This window comes from Trichosurus vulpecula, chromosome 5 (assembly GCF_011100635.1).
Source record: "Trichosurus vulpecula isolate mTriVul1 chromosome 5, mTriVul1.pri, whole genome shotgun sequence".
NCBI lineage: Eukaryota > Metazoa > Chordata > Mammalia > Diprotodontia > Phalangeridae > Trichosurus > Trichosurus vulpecula.
Genome location: NC_050577.1, coordinates 69033351 through 69053241, shown reverse-complemented (window position 1 = coordinate 69053241; position 19891 = coordinate 69033351).

Here is a 19891-nt window from a genome sequence, read left to right as displayed (position 1 = left end):
GATGTGCTTTACCAAGGAAAGTAGCATGAAGAGGTTAACAATCTCACTTTAATCACATATACAAAAATATCATTCGCTTAGTTCAGGAGGAAAGGCCAGCAACCTGAACTTCAGAGCAAATACAAACAAACTACAAACATACATTAGAAACAGACCAAATCACAATTCATAGTTACCAGGAAAGCATCAACATCTGGGTTCATGAACCAGAAGGCTCTTAGAACAGCCACCCAGGGTCCCATGCCACTCTTCCAGTGGCTGAAAGCCCCAAACAAACAACTCTGTTCTCTCTTTTTATATAGTCCTTAGACATCATCCGGTTGACTAGAAGGTCATCTGATTGACCAGAACTTGGGCACACACTGTTGGCTCTGGTCTTAGCAACTCCCCTTAGGATCCTGAGGGCTTCACACCCACATTGGCTTAGCACCTAGTAATTAGGGGTTTGGGCCTGAGGCTTTACACTTAGTAAGGCTCAATCAAAGGTATTTGATTACTTTAGCATTCTAAAAGACAAAACAGTAAAAGAAGTCCCACCTTAATTACCAATACAGGGGGGTGGGTAGGAGTGAGGGAACAATGAAAGGATCTGACACTATGATTTCCTTGATGTGAGGAACAGCTTGTGTGGAAATTTCCTCCACGGATGCAATTGCAAGTCAGTAACTCATCTATAATTTATAGTCTTAGAAAATTACCTGAGGCACTGAGAAGTTAAATGATTGGTCAAAGTTAAACAGCTAATGAGTGCTGGAGGCAGGATATGAATCCAGGTCTTTCTGACTTCCAGGCCAACTCTATATCCACCTTAACATACTGCCTTTTTTTTTTTTTAGTGATTTATATATAATAATTTCCAAAGTAACTCCAGAGTTGTGAACTAGTCCAGCAATTCTAGGGAACAATTTGGAACTAGGCCCAAAGGGCTATAAGACTGTACATATCCTTTGACCCAGCAATATCACTACCAGATCTGTACCCCAAAGAGATCAAAGGAAAAGGAAAAGAACCCATATGTACAAAAATATTTATGGCAGTTCTTTTTATTGTAGCAAAGAATTGGAAATGGAGGGAATGCCCATCAATTGGGGACTAGCTGAGCAAGTCGTGGTATATGATTATGATGGAGTATTATTGTGCTATAAGAAATGATGAAGGCAATAGTTTCAGAAAAACCTGGGAAGACTTATATGAACTGATACGAAGTGAAGTGAGCAGAACCAGGAAAACACTGTACATAGCAAAGCAATACTGTAGTTGGAAAACTGTGAAAGATTTAGCCACTTGATCAATACAATGATCCATGATGATTTCAAAGGACTCATGATGAAAAATGCTATCTACTTCAAGATAGAGAACTAAAGAGCTGAGTGCAGATTGAAACATTTTTTCCCCTTTATTTTTCTTTCTGTCTTTTTACTTATTTATTTGACAACATAGCTAATATGGAAATATGTTTTACTTGAGTTCACGTATATAATTGGAATCATATTGCTTGCCTTCTCAATGGATAGAGTTAGGGTGGGAGGGAGGAAGAGAATTTAGAACTCAAAATAAAAAAAAAAGTGTTAGAAAGAAATAAAAAGAGTGAGAAAATTTAAAACAACAACAAAATGTAACTCCAGAGGTTGAATCGAGTATATCATTGAGGTTTTCTGCATATGACTTTTGATACTGCTTTACTATTGGATTCAAGAAAATAGTGTCATAAGATCATAATCATAGGATTTTATATTTAGAGCAGGAAAAGCATTTTAGAGGTCTAACTCCCATATCTTACTGAGTAAACTGAGGCTCAGAGACATCCAGTGACTTATGCAAGGTCACAACACTGTCCTTCTAAACAGGGATTAAAATTTATGGCAAAACAGACCCAAATAAAATAATCACTAGTCTGAGAAGTTGTAGAGAATAACAGCTGGGTTGGAGAGAACAGGGACAGAGGGTGCTTATTAAAAGTTATTAAAAATGAAAGCATATATTAATAACCTCATTAATTGGGAATTTTCACTAATTCATAATTTGTGACAATTTGTCTTGGGCTGAAAAAAAAGGAGTTTGCTATGGAAATTAGTAAAAAAAATTTGAAGGTGATAATAAAGTGATTTAAGAGAATAGACTTTTAAAGGACTTTTCTATGTTTATTACCAATCAGGCAAAAAGTAGTCCTTCTATGTGCCAGGCATTGCGAATGCACACAGAAGGAACTTACATTCTAATGGGGAATACAGGTACATATAAAAGTATCAACAGAAGAAAGAACAACCATAAATAGAATAAATCCAACATAATTAACTACAAGGTATTTATAAATACAATAATAGAGCCACTATTAGGTGGGTGGTGGGAAGTATTGGGGGTGGGGGGGAGGGATAAGGAAAGGCTTCATGTAGTAGCCTTGAACTACATCCTGAAGGAAGGAGGGATTCTCTGAGGGGGTTGTCTAGGTGACAGGTCAAATAAACATTGTCTTTAGTAAATATATATTCAAATATCAGCAGATAACATCAGCTAAAAGGAACCTAAGAGAATAAAAGCCTGGAGATTAAAAGCAGATAGCAAAGAGAGACACTGGCATCACAGTGTCCAAATCCTTAAAATGGCTTTTATATTCTGCTCCAAAGAGCCCCACAGCTGGTTCTCAGATCAATCCACTGGAGGGCAAAGTTAACTCAAACTACCCCAGTCCTGTTCCAAAGCTTATTCTCTCACAAGAACAGAGAGAAAGCCAGTTTGGCTGGAGTGTAGCATGTAGGAACCCAAGTGATGTCTAATAAGGCTGGAAATGGAGGCTGGGGCTGATTGTGAAGGGCTTTCAAAGCTATACAGAGGGATTTAATATATTATCCCAGAGGCAAAAGGGAGAAACAGCAGGTGAGTAGAGGAGTTACATGGTAGATCTGTGCTTAAGAAAAATCATTTTGGCACCTGTGTGGGGATGGGGGGCGGGTGGTGGTGGGGAGACTTAAGGCCATTTCCTAGATTTCCTGGATTCATCCAAACAATAATTTTCAAGTGCCTACTATGCTCCTACTAGTTCTTCTCTGTGTGAAAAACAATGGGTTGGCAACCTACTCACAAAAAAAAAAACAAACAAACAAACAGAAGAAAGCTCTTCCCCACCTCCACAGCCCCTACTAGCCTCAACACATCTGTACTTGTGGTGAAGAAAAGACACTTCATGTGCATTCTTGAGCAGCCTGTTTCATGCTTTCTTCCTAGCATTCCCATAGGTTTTAAGTGAACAGACAGAAGCATTGAAGCCCTTGCTGAAGAAGAAGCACCTTCCACACATTGACCAAGAGAGCTTTTTGCAGAGGCCACAGATCTTTTGTTCCCTAGGTGTTTATTTGCTGTGTTTCATGTAGCTCTGGGCAATGCATGTCAAGCAGCTGGGCTCTCCCCAGCTTCTGTCGGTGGGGTTGTCTGAGGCCGAGTGTGGTCAGAGATTGACAAAAACTATCTCCGTCTTTGATACGGTGCTCCCCTGTTCTAACGGCCACTCTTCGCTACCATGATTTCCTGTCTTCCTGTCTCGGGTGGCTGCGTGTGACACAGGTTTGGTTATTAGAGAATTTCCTGAACTGGGCCTCCTCTGATCAGATGAGATGTTCTTGCCAAAAAGACCCCAGCTCGATAGCTTGCTTTCTTGGCCATTTAAAAATCAAGAGACAGATTGTCTGTGGCCATTGTGTGGTTCCCTTTGGTTAGTGTCTTCATCAAATTATCAAACACTGAGTGTCACTAGTCACTGAGGTTCTTCTGTCTAAGGTTGGGGATGCAAGTTTCTTATAGAAATAGATCCCAAAGAGCCCCATTCCTCCCTTTAGAAAAAAATTCCCAGATCCCATTTCATTCTACTTTTGGATAGTTCAAATTTTTGGAAAACTTTTTCTCCTTCTCCTTCTCCTTCCTCCTTCCCTCCTCTCCCCTCCTCTCCCCTCCTCTCCCCTCCCCTCCCCTCCTCTTCTCTCCTCTCCTCTCCTCTCCTCTCCTCTCCTCTCCTCTCCTCTCCTCTCCTCTCCTCTCCTCTCCTCTCCTCTCCTCTCCTCTCTCTTCTCCTTTCCTCTCTTCTCCTCTCCTCTTCACTCCTTTCCTCTCCTCTCCTCTTCTCTCCTTTTCTCTCCTCTCCTCTCCTTTCCTCTCCTCTCCTCTCCTCTCCTCTCCTCTCCTCTCCTCTCCTCTCCTCTCCTCTCCTCTCCTCTCCTCTCTCTTCAGGGACCAGGCAGAACAAGTCCAATTTCTCTCTTCTTTCGTAGTTGGATGAATTCAGAACTGACTGGACAGCTGGACCTAGACCCTAGTGATTAATAGATTGATAGTCACCCCTGGGGAATTCTTAAGGACAGTCTCTAGTCCTGTTTTGTTCACCTTTTTTTTTTTTTTTAATCAGCGACTTCCAGGAAGGCACAGACAGCACACTTCCAAATTTGCAGCTGACACAGAGTTCATAGAGGGACAAAAAGTGTCCTCCATCTAGAACAGAGGTTCTTAGCCTGGGATCCATAAAGAAGTCTCAATAACTCTTTCAATATAATTGGTTTCCTTAGTAATCCTATCGATTTTATTTTATATATTTTAAAGCATTGTTCTGAGAAGGGGTTTATAGACTTCATCAGCCTGCCAGCACCTCTGATCTAGAATGATATTCCAAATTTAAAATTTAATAGCGAAAATGGAAAGTCCAAACTTGGTTTCAAACACCCAATAGCAAAAAAGTACAGAATGGGGAAGATGTGACTATTGTAGTCACATAAAAAATTCTTATGGGGTTTAGTGAGCTTAAGAGTCAATACGATTCGATGGGGTGACCTGGAAACCAAGAAAAGCTAGCATGCTCCTCGGCTCCACTAACGGAAGACTTGGGCTTCATAGTTCCACTCAACTCCATCCGGCTCAGATCACATCCAGAGTATTGTGTTCAGCCATGGACACGGAGTTTCAGGAGAGACATTGAAAAGTTTAAACAGATTTAGAAGAGGGTAATTAGGACAATGAGGGCACTCAAAACCATGCCATGCAAGGATGGGCAGGTGGGAGATGCTCGTCTCGGAGAAGAGAGTAATGACTTTCGAGTAATTAAAAGATGTGGAAGAGAGATTAATCTCCTTTTCCTTGGCCAAAGGAGCAGAAACAAGAACTGGTCATGGAGGCTGCAGAAAGAGGTTTTGGTTCTGGACAAAGAAAAGATTTTACAACCAGAGCCATCTAAAAGTAGAATGTGAGAATCATCTGCCTTGAAGCTCCCTCCCGCTGATTAGAGACAACTTATTTTAGAGGGGAGGCCTGCTCTTCTGTGGGTTAGGCTGGATGACTCCTTTTCTATATTCTACATAGAATTATTCTGGATTCTATAATCCTAGGTTCTGTATAACTCACTTTGGTTATTGCCATCCCCTTTTTGTTTTAAACAAACATTTATTAAACACCTACTATGAGTCAAGCACTTTAAAAAAATTATCTCACAACATCCCTGGGAGGTAGGTGCTATTATTTTCCTTACTTTATGGTTGAGAAAGCTGAGGCAAACAGAGATTAAGAGACTTGCCCAGGGTCACACAGCTAGAAAGTAATCAGAGGCTGGACTGGAACTCGAGTCTTCCTGACTCTAACCCCAGTACTCTGCACTGTACCATTTAGCTTCTTCTTGTCATTTTCTTAATACCTTCCTTTACAGAGTGCTAAAATAAATTATTTTCAGTAGTTTTCATAGTCCATCTATACGCGTTTGAGGCAGCTTGGGGGCATAGTAGATAGAGCATTGGGCCTGGAGGCAGAAGAACTTTAGTTTAAATTTGGCCTCAGACACTTGCTAGCCTGGGTAAATCACTTAACCCATTTGCTTCAGTTTCCTCATTTGTAAAATAGCACTTATTTTATAGCGTTGTTGGGAGGATAAAATATGATCTCTGTAGAGCAGTTTGTAAACCTTAAAATGCTGTTTATCATATGATGCTTTCACATGCGATGTTTGTTTATATAATGCTGTTTATCGTAGGATGATTTTTAATTATTGTCTTTTGCTTCCTTTTTGTATCCCCAGCACTTAACACAGTGTCTGTCACATAGTAGGTGCTTAATAAATGTTTATTGATTGCTGTTTTATTATATACTGACATGTTATTATGTAAATTCTATTATATATAATTACAGTTATTATTTTTTACTAATATGTAAGATGAGAAAAGTAGCAGACAGTTTTGAATAGTACAACTATTTGAAAGGTGTATCATCGTTAGCACTGATATCATTACCCAAACTACATGAATGAATTCGAGCCTGATGAGAAGCGGCAGGGGAAGCATGCGGTTTATAAGAACAATGTTATTCATTTGAAAACTCTCAAGCTGAAACCAACACGTTATCTCATGTTGCCTGTCCATCATGAGTCAAGTCCAAAGGTCCAGCGGGAGGAGGGGAAAATCCTGTTATGAAATAACTGAAACCCTGCCTACCTCTTAGTACCGCTGCCACACAGGCACTGAAGGTTTAAAATGTCAAAGGGTCTGTCAAATCCAATCACGCTGTCTTTTGGGGGTATTTGTGCACACATACCCTTCTGTTCTCAATTCATCTAAATGTAGAAAAGTGTTCTCTGGGTAGAAATTCAGTAATCGTGGCTCAGTAGAAGCTGGGGCTTGGGCATGCCATGATGGTGAGAAAACAGAGGACTCTGCAATGTGTGGAGATCATATTACTGCTGGCTAATAGGGATTAAATGAGGCTGATTATAGATTGGCCTTTGGGGGTGGGGAAGGAGAGGAAAGGATTTGCCGCGAGTTACTGAAACCCCATGAAAACACTGCACCAGAAAGGTTTGAGGGTATTTCATTAGTTTGGAAGTCAGAGATAAGAAAGAGGAAGCAACAGATGTTGAAGGTCATTATATGGGCAGATGAGGGGAATTCTCTAGATTTGGTTTAATTAGATTTTAAGAAAGCATTTCTAAAACTCTCATGGGCAGTTAGCACAGTGGGCAGAGTGCTGGACCCTGAGCAAATCACTCAACTCTGTTTCCCTCATTTTCCTCATTTGTAAAGTGAGCTGGAGAAGGAAATGGCAAACCACTCCAGCATCTTTGCCAAGAAAACCCTAAATGGGGTCATGAAGATGACTGAAACAAGTAAACAGCAACAAAAGTCTCATGTTATTCTTGTGGATGAGATGGAGCGATTTGGACTCGATGATGAATTAATTAAGTGGATTCAGAATTGGGGGAATAGTTAGTCCCAGAGAGTAGTCACTGATGTTTCCATTCCATCTTGGGAGAAGGAGGAGGTATCTAGCAGATTATCACAATGATTTCTGTTTGGTCTTGTGCCATTTAACATTTTTTATTAATGTTAATATAAAGGCATAGGATCAAAAGTTCAGAGACAAAAAAGACCTCAGGGATCTGACCTCTGAGATTTTTTGTGTCGTAGACCTTGTCGGCAGTCTGATGGAGTTTCTGGGCCCTTCTCAGAATAATGTTTTTAAATGCAGAAAACAAACTACATAGAATTACAAATGAAATCAAGTATATTGAACTAGTCTATCAATCTACCATCTCTCTGTCTATCTGCTTATCTATCTACCTACTTATCTGTCTATATTCATCCATCTATCAATTATCTATTACCTCTCTCTCATTTGTATATATATCTATATCCCTATATCAATTATCTATCTATCTATCTATCTATCTATCTATCTATCTATCTATCTACATATCTATTCCTCTCTCTTTCTCTCCCTCTCCCTCTCTCTGTCTCTTTCTCTCAACTAGTTCATGTTTCCAGAGAAAGAACTAGTTTAACTCTGTCATATAAATCCAAAAAGTCAGGTTTAGAGAGTTAAGTGACTTGCCCAAGGTCAACCAGGTAATAAGTAGCAGAGCTGTGATTTGAACCTAGGTTTTGTGACTGCAAATCCCTCACTCTTTTCACTATGTCATACTGTTTCCCTTTGCAAATGACACAAAGATGGGACTAACAGCAAGTTTATAGGCTGTTGGTCAGGATCGAAAACAATCTTGAAAGGTTACAACATGCAATGGACAGAGTATTGGCCCTGAAGTCAGGAGGACCTGAGTTCAAATATGACCTCAGATTCTAACTAGCTGTGTGACCCTGGGCAAGTCACTTAACCCTGATGACTTCCAAAAAAGAAAGACAGGAAGGAAAGAAGGAAGGAAGGAAGGAAGGAAGGAAGGAAGGAAGGAAGGAAGAAAGAAAGAAAGAAAGAAAGAAAGAAAGAAAAGAAAGAAAGAAAGAAAGAAAGAAAGAAAGAAAGAAAGAAAGAAAGAAAGAAAAAGAAACAAGAAAGGTTAGAACAGTGGCCACTTGGTTTTAAAAGAATCAGCCTCAGAAGTATAAGGTGGGAGCTGGGGAGGCAGGGTTGTATAAAAAAGATCTAGAAGTTTTAGTGGATGGCAAATGACAACCAAAAAAAGTTATTGTGATGATAGGCTACTCTAAGAGAGGTGAAGTTGCCTGGGTCCAGGAAGGGCTGGTCTAATTGTACTCTGCCCTAGTCAGATAATATCTGTATTTAGTTCTGAGGCCCACATTTTATGAGAAACATTGATAAACTGCAGAGTGTTTGGAAGACGGTGACTATGGTCCTGAAAGGTCTTGAAATTGTGCCATTTAATAATTTATTAAGAGAATTAGGGATATTTAAACTGGAGAAGGGAGGACTTGGGGAGGGGGGAGTAGGTGTGAGGGATGCGATAGCTAGCTATCTTTAAGCATTTGAAGGAATGTTATGTGGCATAAACCCACTCTACTTGGCCCCAGAGGGCAGACCTAGAAACAAGGGATGAAAGCTACAATGCATGCACTTGTATGTACATGTATTAATACAACACAATATAACATAATAGAATACAATATAATATAATGCAACATAATAGAATACAACACAATACGATACAATACAATGCAATGCAATACATAATATTAATATGATATGATATGATATAATTAACATAATACAACATAACATAACATGTTTGATGGCAAAAGCTTTCTAACAACTTGAACCATACAAGAATGTAATGGGCTATCTTAGGAGGTAGTGGATTCCCTTTTAATTGGAGCTCAAAGAGATTTTTGGTCTGGTATAGATTGGAGTTGATGATTTTTGAGATTCTTTCTAATTCTGAGATTCTTTGCAAGAGAGCTTCATTGCTATTACTGAGTCTTTCTTATTTCGAGTGACTTGATAACAAATGTCGCCACCTAGTGATGGACTCTCAAAATGTCATCTGGCTTGCTTTAACCTTGAAGCTTCAGCTGGCCTCTCTGCAGCATAACTGAGACGACTTTAGAGGTACCAGGAGAGGAAGTACTCACCTTAGCCTCTGTTCTAAATATATGCAAGGTCTAAGTTGTATGTCATAGAGCAAGAAGGGACCTGGAGAGGTCTATCCCTCTGACATGATGAAGTACCCTGCCCTAATCATCCTAATTGAAGGAGAATGTGGAGTAGCCCTCTTTTTAAATAGCTCTAGGGGAAAGTTATTCAAGAATCTTCCTTATTAAATTCATTTCTCTTAAGTTTATTAACATGCTCTGTTATCTACTAGCGGATCTCTTTTATACCTTAGACTTATTATCTTGCACCAATTTGCATGGAAGACTACATGAGGACCGTAGCAACAATGGTTAAGTCTTAAGTTGACATTTTTTTTTTTTGATGGCAAAGGACATATGTGGTCCAGTGCTGAAGATGGAGACCCTGTTTGGTTTGCACAGGTTGTGCTATGAGTGGGATCTTTCACCCGAGTGACTCAGGTGGCATGTGGACTTTGTTTACTGTCTCATATTATCCAGTACACACTTGGAATTAAATAGCTCCCCCAATATCTTTGGCTGAGCAATTTCCTCTTTGAAATCTGCCCACATTGGCTTTATTTATTTGTACTTAGCTCCTCGGTTCAGAACTCTCAAACACAGATAGTGTCTACAAATAGCAACTGGGCTTACATAGCCCGGAAGTGTTCATGTGTACACAGTGTAGATAGGCTGCATTGGTCTTTCTAGCCACATCTATGTTCACAGATAATAATCAAGTTGAACACAAAAGTGAATGACATCTGAGATCTAGCTATCTGGCTACACTTATCTACATTTACAAACACTCACAAATTTGAGTACAAGTGCACAGGTACCTAGGCTTAATTTCTGTGTGGGCTAGTTTGTTCTGTTCCATTTCCTAAGCCTGGTCATACGTCAAGTAAATAACTGGATGCCATTGGTCACAAGGAGAGATATTCTCACCAGTCTATTACCATTACTAGGGAAAACAATTCAAAGTATATGTCATGATAATATTGGCTAAGTGGCATCATTAAATTTAAAGGCCAATGTTACATATACTTAAAATTGCCTCCCCCACTCCCCATCTTAGAACTTGGGTTCTTGGCTTTAAAATATATGGACAATGGTTGAGAGTTCCATTCACCTCCAACTCTTAAGTCTAGAAGCAGGGTCCATTTTAAACAAAATGTTTTTGGACATTTTCCACCTTCCCTCTTGAAGCCTTTAGTCCCTCTCCACTTCCAGTGGTCTCATGCTGTCTCCTGGTTAATGAAAGTCATCTATATTACTTGTTATTTAGTTGCTTCAGTCATGCCTGATTTTTCGTGACCTCATTTGGGTTGTTTTTTTTTTAATTTGAGGTTTTCTTGGCAAGGATACTGGAGTGGTTTGCCATTTCCTTTTCTAGCTTATTTTACAAATAAGGAAACAAAGACAAGCAGGTTTGACTTGCCCAGGTTCATACAGCTAGTAAGTATCTGAAACCAAATTTGAACTAATGAAGAGAGGTCTTCCTGATTCCAAGCTCAGTGGTCCATCCTCTGTGCCACCTAGTTGCACTCTATATCAGTAGAGTCCTTCATGTTCCTAAATTCCATCTTTTGCTCCTTTCGAATGAAACTTGATTGCTCTGTGTAAGGGCTTATATAAGTAGTTTAAATTTACATAGTATTTAATAGTTAACTTGCTCAGGATCATCTAGCCAGAGATAGGCCCCACATTCAGATCTTTTGATTCTACACTAGGTGGTCTTTCCATAGGACCACACTATTTCCTTTCTGATAAATTAAATAACATTAGATGACAGTAGCAACTACTCAAAATAGCGGAGCCCATCTTCCCACACAATTCTTCCAACAACAAAGAGCAATATTGGACTAAGTAGTGATTGGGAAATTGAAAGAGGAACTGTAGTGGGTCAGATTTCCAACCCAAGATCACAGTATTGGTAAGTGCTCAGATCAAGAACCGTGGAACAGAAGTGTGCTAGGATCATGGACTTTGCATCCACGGTCCCAACTTAGGCCAACAGGGCTAGATGGCCAGAGTTGATCCCACAGTCACCCTCTTTCCTAGGTCACCAGGGTGTGGTATCCCAGAGGAGCCACAAATACAGACTCAGTGCCCAGAATCCCAAGCACAGGACTACCCAGAGCAGATTGCCTATCTAGTTTTTCCCCAGGACAATAGATCAAGAGTCTTGGAGAGGGGCTGAAATCATAGGCTCAGTCTCCAGAACTGAGGCCAGCAATGGAGGGTTATCCAGAGCAGACATGTCAGACTTGTGGTTGTAAGCAGCCTCCAAAACTTCAGAATCAGATTGAAATATAATTGAGAAATGTTTAACAAAATAAATAAAAAGGCAAAGCAATATAGATCTAAGTCAATATATAGAATACAGGGATCCATTTCTATTTGAGACTGACACCACTAGTGAGCATATGGCTGGAAGAAAAGCTAAAGAGCTATTATAAGGCCAGGGATGCCTAAGATTTAAACCCAGAAGTGAAGAACTTTAAAATATTTATGAGCAAAAGCCTCATAGAACAACAGCTTGCTCACAAGATCAGTTAAAATGATGAAAGGCTTTAGAAATGAGTTTTAAGTGATATTATAAATGAAATGAGAGTGATAGAGGAAAGGATTGTAAAAGAAATGAGAGCTATTAAGGAAAGGCTTGGAAAGGGAATTAAGAGCTTACCATAAGATGCATAAACTTTACCCAAGTAACAGACTCCTGAAAATTAGAATGGACCAAACAGAAGTTGATGATGCCATAAGATAATAAGAAATACATTATTTTAAAAAAAAGTTAAAAGATTGAAAAGTAGAAGAAAATGTAAGGTAGCTCATATAAAAAACAGGAGTGTGACTTGGAAAAAAAGATCAAAGAGATAATTTAAGAATCAATGGATCCTTTGAAAGCCACTGTTAAAAAAACAAAACTCTACAGATCATAATTCAAGAAATCAAAACAGAAAACTGCTTGGATTTCTTAGAACCCAAAAGTAAAGTTGAAATAGAAAGGATCCTGTCTGCCAATCATGGGTAAGGCTGTACAGAGAAAAACAAACACTCACAGGATCATGAGTCTGGCCATTTATTACTCATAGGCATGCAAGTGCGTGGATCCCTAGCCCTACAGTTCCATAGACACATGAAGAATAGTGGCTCAGGCATACAGTGGGATGAGTACCTGTTGAACAATTTGGCTAGAAGCTGCTGTGTGGGTGAAAGACCAGCATAAGCCCAACAACAAGAAGGCTGCTGGCACAGGTTCTTTTGATTTGCTTTACTAAGGAAAGCAACATTAAGTGGTTAACAATCTTATCTCAATCCAACATACAAACATCATTCACTTAGTTCAGGGGAAAAAGCCAGCACCCTGAACTTCAGAGCACATACAAACAAATTACAAACCTACATTATAAACAGATCAAATACAATTCATAGGTACCAAGGAACCAACAGCTGAGTTCAGGAGCTGGGGAGCTCATAACAACAGCTGGCCCAGAGTAACGCACCACTCCTCCTGTGGCTCAGAGCCCCAAGCAAATAGCTCTGTTCTCTCTTTTCATACATGCTTTAGCCATCATAAAATGTCATCTGAGAGACCAGAAGTTAGGCTCCCACTATTGGCTTTGGTCTTAGCAACTGCCCTTAGGACCCTGAGGGCTTCATGCCTACATAGGCTTAGCACCTAGTAGATAGGGGTTGGGGACTGGGGCTTTGCACCTAGTAAGTCTCAATCAAAGACATTTAATTAGTTTATCATTCTAAAACAGTAAAAGAGTCCCAACTTAATTGTACCCTGGGCCCAGATCTCTTGGGTCTCTGCCTTTATATCTGATTGTTGTTGCGGGGCAGATTCACAGGGACTAAGTGGGGAGGCGACCTTAGGGGCAGTCAATTGGTGGATGGTCTGGACTTTAACTCCTGATATCAATCACGGGGGCATTGTGATTATGACAGTTTGCCAACATCATATATCTAGATGAAGTTTGCTAAGGTGACAGTTTGTTAGCCTGGCATTCCTAACCCTAAATGCAGCTAAGACAATTATTGGCTATGTAGGAACTTGTAGTACTTAGATGGGCTGATCAGTGGTCAAATATGGTGTCATGTTTGTCAGCTAAGGCCTAGTAATAGGCCAGTCCTAACAACTCCAAATGAAAACTCCCAGGAATGTTATAACCCAGATCCAGACCTTCTAGGTCAAAGAAAAAGTGTCATAAGCAGGTAGAAAGAAAGAGTTCAAATACTGAGTAACCACAGTCAGGATCATGCAAGATTAATGGAAAGCATGGAAAATGATATTCTGAAAGGCAAAAATAAAATTGGCTAACAACCAAGAGTAATTTGCCCAGAAAATTTGAGTATAATCCTACAGGGAGAAAAAAAATGGATATTTAATGAAACAGAGGACTTCCAAGGTAGCTTGGTGGATAGAGTGCCAGTCCTGGAGTCAGGAAGACTCATCTTCTTGAGTTCAAAACCAGCTTCAGACACTTCCTAGCTGTGTGACCCTGAGCAAGTCACTTAACCCTGTTTGCCTCAGTTTCGTTATCTGTAAAATGAGCTGGAGGAGGAAATGGCAACCCACTCCAGTGTCTTTGTCAAGAAGACCCAAAATGAGGTCACAAAGAGTCAGACATGATGAAAAAATAACTGAACAACAACAAGGATTCTTTTTTTTTAAATTATAAATTTATTTTTTATTTTTAGTTTACAACACTCAAGTTCCACAAGATTTGGGTTCCAAATTTTCTCTCCCTCCCTCTCCTCCCCTCTCCCAAGATGGCATGTAATCCAATATAGGTTCTACATAAACCCTCACATTGAACTTACTTACATAATAGTCCAGTTGTAAAGAAGAATTATAACCCATGGAATGTCTCATGAGAAAGAAGAAACGAAACCAAAAAAGAAGGAAAAAAAAGAGCAAAAAGTTTGCCTCCATCTGCATTCAGACTCCATAATTCTTTCCCTGGATGTGCAGTTTTTTCCATCATGAATCTTTTGGAGCTGTCTTTGAACCTTGAATTGATGAGAAGAGCCAAGTCTATCAAAGTTAGTCCTCACAGACACCATGTGTCTATAATCATATAATGAGCTCCTGGTTCTGCTCCCCTCACTCAGCATCAGATCACATAAGTCTTTCCAGGTTATAATGAAGTCCATTTGTTCCTCATTTCTCATAGCACAATAGTATTCCATTCCATTCATATACCACAATTTGTTTAGCCATTCCCCAGTTGATGGGTATCCCTTTGATTTCCAATTCTTTGCCACCATGAAGAGAGCTGCTATAAATATTTTTGAACATACTGGACCATTTCCCACTTGTGTGATCTCTTTGGGATGCAGCCCTAGAAGTGGAATTGCTGGGTCAAAGGGTATGCACATTTTTATAGCCCTTTGGGCATAGTTCCAAATTGCTCTTCAGAATGGCTGGATCAGTTCACAACTCCATCAACAATGTAACAATTTAACAGCAAGCATTCTTGATGAAAAGACCAGAGCTGAATAGAAATTGTGAAATACAAACACGGGAGAAAAGACAAAGACAAGTGAGCAATCAGAAAAGACAAGGGTGAAGTGTTTGCATTCTTGCATTCTAATAGGGAGGTGGAGGAGGAAGTGATACAAATATCCCTATGAGAACTGTAATGTCAACAACAGTCTTAGGAGTCAAATAAGATGGAAGGTCTGGGAGTGATTTATTGTTGTGATGATCCTCAAAGTAGATAGGAAAGTGAGGGAGAAAAGGAAGAAAATGGGAGGAAATGGAGGACTCACCTAGAAGCCTGTATATGAATGAGGAAAGAGGTGAGGGAAGAGGGCATCATTTGAATCTGTCTTTGAGAAGATACAGAGTAAAGTGAGCAGAACCAGGAGAATACATTCCACTACACAAACATCATTAGAAAAATGAACCATTTTTGAAGGCTCAAGAATTCTGGTCCACACAATGGTCCACCATGATTCCCAAGTTCTCGTGATTAGTATGCTGCCCATCTCCTGACAGAGAAGGGATGGACTAGATATGTAGAGTGAGACATGAATTTTTGAATGTGGCTAATCTGGGGACTTGTTCTTCTTGACCATGTTGTAGTAGTTGTTTGTTTGCTTTTTTTTTTGGCAAGGATTTTGTTTTTTCCCTCCCCAGGTTGAGGAAGCAGAAATAGTCTAGGGAAGTCATAGCCTTCCAGCAGGGATATTTCCCTTCTTTAGCCTTGGCTCGGGTGAATGTGTTCCTCTCCCTCTCTCCCTGAACAGGCTCTGCTGAGAGGTAGCCACTGAACTTTCTGGGAGCTCATCATGGTGGTGAAATGGTTTCCCCTCCCTCAACTACATCCTCTATGGAATGGCCCCCAAAGGGCCACCACTGTAAGCACTTAAGGGGACCCACTGAGGAGCCAGGTCTCCCTTCCCACCCTTAGGCAGGGTTATAAATTGGGTCCCCCTAGCCATGATTTCATTTCTCTTGAGCCCTTTTTGAGGAACTGGCCCAAGATGGAGCTGCAATCAAGCTGCTCACCCAAGCTTCTCTCCTTCCTCCTCTACCCCCCACCCCTTTTTTCCTCAGAAAGCACAAGTATTGTCAGTGGCCCTTTAATTTTTACCACCCTTGCTCAAATATTTCAGGCTGAGGCAAATTTTCCAGTCTAGGAAAAAGCCCTGATTGCCCCACCCAATTTCTGTCTCTGACTATTAGAAACAGTGCTTAAACTATTTCTAGGGCAACATACATAAGTATGGTGGGAATTTCCAAGAAACTATTGGGGAAAGAATTGGGGGACTTGGAGAGCTTTAGTAGCACTTCTGAAATCATACTGTTTACAATGCTATTGTATACCCGGACTGTGCTCATGGGGTTCAGGCACATTCAGACATGGTCAATTCACTCATCTACCCCCTTTGGCCAACATAGCCCTCAACTGGCCACAACTATTTCTGCTCGTGTGACATCTTATGCACTGAGAAAAACACACTCATTAAAAAGTCCGTATGAATTTGCAATGCTCATGTGTTTGTGATTTGTTGACATTTACTTGATAGTTACAAACATCCTGTGATTTCATCCACGAGTATTCTGCCCCTACCCATTGCCCCTTCCCTTTGCCCCAACTCTATAGCTTCATAGATGGTTGCATGAGCTGCTGAGACCAAAAAGTACCTTATAACCAGTCTTCATAGGACATATGTAGAGCCAGGAGGGACTTTAGTCTAATCTCTCCATTTTGCAAGTGAGTAAACTGAGGCCTAGTGAGGTTAAGTGACTTGCCTAAAGTTACAAAGGTAGTGAGTAGCAGACCCAGGATTCCAACTCAGTTCTGATGACAAATTTAGTCTTCTTCCCAAGTTTATCACCCCTTTCACTGTAGTAAGTGACAAACCTTGGCGTATCTCCAGAGACCAGGCCAGACATAGTACTAATACAAGAAGTGTTGCTGGACTAGAACAGAGTTAAGACACAGGAGTCTGCCTCTAATCATCTTTCCACATGTAGCAAGACTGGACCTTAGAGGACTGGTATATTGTTGTCTACTGGGCCTAAATTTGAAGGCCTCGCAACATGTTAAGAGTTTTGAAAACATGAAATTCGCTTGCCCAGCCTTTGAAAACCAAGGGCTAGATGAACACATGACTGAACAAAGGATAACTTTGGTGGAGATCCTTGACATTTCAAGTTACAATTATTCTTGAATTGCCAGTGAAAAAAAAAGATTGAGTGCTTTTGAGAAAGTTGTCCCATAGTGAGATGTAAGTTTAACATATGGGCCCTCAAACAACAATTTGAAAAATAACTTCTTCCTTCTCTGTTCTCTCTCTCTTCCCCCTCTCCCCAATTTGGCCCAGTGACTTCCTTCTCAAGTAGCCTGGGAACCTCCTACTGTGGTGGGACCTTAAAATACTGTAATTGTTTGGATAGTAGTTACACCCATGTGTACTTTCCTGAAATCATGTGGCAAAGATCTGAGGGATATCAGTGGACAATGAGTTCAACGGAAGTCAACGGTGTGACATGGCTACCAAAAATGCCAAAGCAATCATATGTCCAGAGAGAGATGGTGAATGACCTTAAAGATGGCAGTGGTAGCGCTGGTATTCTGCCCTAACCAAACCACCTCTAGAGTACCATCTTCGGTTCAGTTCTAAAAGGCATGGGCAAACTGAAGCATAATCTGAACACTCCTCTTGATGAAGACCAGGTAAAGGAATTGGAGATGCTTAGCCCAGAGAAGAGGAGACTCAAGGAAGCTATGCTAACTGTCTTCAAGAGCTTGAAGAGTTGTCATGAAGAAGAGAGATTGAAATTGTTTTGTTTGGCCCTGGGAAACTGAGCTAGAAGCAACGGGTAGAAGATATGTAAGAGGCAAATTTCACCTTGATATAAGAAATAAACTTCCTAATAATTAGAGCTCTTCAAAGGTAGAATAGGCTGCTCATCTCACTGGAGGTCTTCAGTCCAAGGCTAGATGCTAGAAAACATATAAGGAACATTGTTGAGGGGACTCTTGGTTAACCCTTCCAACTTTGGGGTTCTCTCATTCTGTGTTATACCTAATGGATATTTTCCTACATGACTAACCTTGGCTTACTTGACTTTATCTCTGGGGTCTGGCCAGATCTATGTTAGTCCAAAGGGTGTCACTGAACTGGAATAGAGTTAAGACGTATTGTCTGACTTCACACCACGCAAGGACACCAAATCAGCCCTGGAGCTGCTCAGTAGATTCATTCTCACCCAAATGTGGATCAGTGATGGTGCTCTATGGGGATTCCAGATTAGCCTAGGACCCCATGTCCATTCCAAAGTGGATTTGAACTTCTGGAAGGCACCAGAATTTTCTTGACTTTCTTTAGTAGTCTTTTAGAGCCGAGATGAATAACCAAGTCCATTATGGTCCAAATCTATGTCCCCCAGTTCAAAACAGCCCTTTCTTGGTTTTCTAAAAGCTGTTTATTTCCAGATACAAGTCTTTTTTTACAGTTGTAATTCTGAAGATAGTTATTTTGCACAGTTTCCCTCTTCAGTATTTACCAACATTCTTGGGACAAAACCAAACAAAACTGGACTTCATTATCCAATTAGCTAGGTAAACAATACCATTAGCTAGAGTATGGGAAAGTCAGGAATATGAGAAACTATGTCACCCTTTCTTGTCAGTGGTAGAAGAAGATGTAAACAATGTACTTAAAGGACCCAGTGATTCATCACCCAAAAGACCAACAAGAATATCCATTTACTATTTATTCATACACAATAGCTGCTTCTCTTCCAAGGAATTTAGACACGTGGACACATACATCTTAATTCTTCTAAGATCCGTGAGTTACCAGTACCTTTGTTTCCTAGTCAGAAACCTGAGACATGAATAAATTAAGTGATCTATCTCCCTAGGGCCATATGTAGTTGATTTAGGAATAAAACCCAGCTCTTTTGAGTTCATAGCTTAATGCTACATCCCTAGAGTTTTCATAAATTTTGGGGGTCAAATAATCTATACATACACATACAGAGATACATACATATAGATAGATATGTGTGTGTGTATGCACGCATGCACACACATACACACATATACAGGCAAATCTCATTTTATTGCATTTTGCTTTTTTGCACATCGCAAAGACTGTGTTTTTCTGTGAATCAAAAGTTTGTGGCCATCCTGCATCAAGCAAGTCTACTGGTGTCATTTTTTTAGGTTCACCCCTAGTCATTTTATTTATTTTTATTTTCAGGAAAAATGAGGGTTGGAGGTAGGAACAGGACAGTACTATAGCTCAGAGTAAGATGGACCTGGTATATGTGCCTTTTTCCAGCAGTGTGTGTTCACATTGTGTCTCTGTGTCACACTTCGGTAATTCTCTCAATATTTTCAATTTTTTATTATTATATATCTTATAGAGATCTGTGATCAGTGATCCTTGATGTTAACTGTTGTATTTGCTTTGGGGTTAATTTAAGTGATAAAAGTGTATGTTCTGACTGCATTACTGTCCAGCCATTCCCCAACTTTCTTCCTCTCCTTGGGCCTCTCTATTACCTGAGACATAACAATACTGAAATTAGGTCAAATAATAAGCCTGCAATGGCCTCTAAGTGTTCAAGAGAAAGGAAGAATCAATGGATGAGGAAGACTTCATTGTTTTCTCATTTTAAGAAACTACCACAGTTACCCCAACCTTCAGCAACCACCACCCTGATCAGTCAGCAGCCATCAACACTGAAGCAAGACCCTCCACCAGCAAAAAAATTATGAATCACTGAAAGCTCAGATGATGGCTAGCATTTTTTAGTAATAATGTATTTTTTAATTAACATATATACATTTTTAGACATAATACTACCACACACTTAATAGACTACAGTACAGTGTAAACCTAATTTTTATATGTACTGGGAAACCAAAAAATTCATGTGACTCATTTTATTGCACTATTCACTTTATTGCAATGGTCTGGAACTGAATCTGCAATATCTCTGAGGTATATCTGTACTCAAAAAACCCCAGTATGCCTTCAGCAGGTCATCAAATGTTGGTGCTACATAGATATACACATGCATATGTAACCAA